Source organism: Apodemus sylvaticus, chromosome 4, assembly GCF_947179515.1.
Source record: "Apodemus sylvaticus chromosome 4, mApoSyl1.1, whole genome shotgun sequence".
NCBI lineage: Eukaryota > Metazoa > Chordata > Mammalia > Rodentia > Muridae > Apodemus > Apodemus sylvaticus.
Genome location: NC_067475.1, coordinates 149,218,879 through 149,220,192, shown reverse-complemented (window position 1 = coordinate 149,220,192; position 1,314 = coordinate 149,218,879).

Genomic DNA, 1,314 nt, shown 5'->3' with positions numbered 1-1,314 from the left:
CCTCAACTTTTATCTCAAGGGGCAGCTGATTTCCTCTGTGGTTCCGGGGATAAACAGTCCTTCCACCTCATACTTTTACAGTTGGGAAGGGGGCAGGCTTGTGAATATCCAGGCCTCTCTCTACTTATATTTTTGGCTGTGAGCCTAGCTTTTAACAGCTGAGTCATCTCTCCAGTCCTCTACTTTCTTAATAATATGCAATATACATTTTTCTAAAAGAGACTGGGGAAAAAATCCCTTTAGCAAGTAGCTTGCCCAAGGTGATTGGATGAGTCTCTTCACAGAGGTAAGACAGTAACTTACTTCTGTTTGTTCTAAAATACTAGCCTCCCAGTAAGCTTGACTTCAACATCAGATGAAGCATATTCATAGGTTTTAAATTAAAAAATTAATATAGTTAATTTTTTGCAAGTATGTGTTTGGAGTGGAGTTTGTGCATGCTGTGACATATATGTAGAATCCAGAGGACAACTTAAATAGAGAACACATTCTGTCCTTCTATCATGTGGGTTTGGACTCAGGTCATAGGTTTTGGTGGCAAGTGTTGCCAATGACCCACTGCACTGGCCTCTGTCCTACATTCTAACAATTACATTTATAACCTCAAATGAATTTGAGTATCTGCCACAGAACTTTGTATAGTCTTATGTAATGAAACTTTATAAACTTCTTCTTCTTCTTCTTCTTCTTCTTCTTCTTCTTCTTCTTCTTCTTCTTCTTCTTCTTCTTCTCTCTTTCTTTCTTTCTTTGGAAGGCGGGGTGGACAAGATATTGCTATGTTTGACTTAGGTTTATGAGTTCAAGGTTGGCCTTGAACTCAGAAACTTCTTTCTCAACTTTATTTGTTCTAGTACTGTAAGTGCATGCTAGGATGTCAACTTGGTTACATATTATAACTATAAAACTATTATTATTAGAAGATATCCTTATTATCTGAGTAACAATATATAATCTGTTTAAGAGTTTCATATATTCTCCCAAGAATCTTGTCTAAACTCTGAAGATTGTGGATGCCAACAAGTGCTAGCTAGCAGGAACCTGATATAGCTGTCTCCTGAGAGGCTCTGCCAGTGCCTGACAAAGACAGAAGTTGATGCTCACAGCCAGCAATGGACTGAGCACAGTGTCCACAATGGAGGAGCTAGAGAAAGGACCCAAGGAGCTGAAGGGGTTTGCAGCCCCATAAGAGGAACAACAATATGAACCACTCAGTACCCCCAGAGCTCCCAGGGACTAAACAACCAACCAAAGAGAACACATATGTAGCAGAGGATGGCCTGTTCAGACATCAATGAGAGGAGAGGCCCTTGGTCC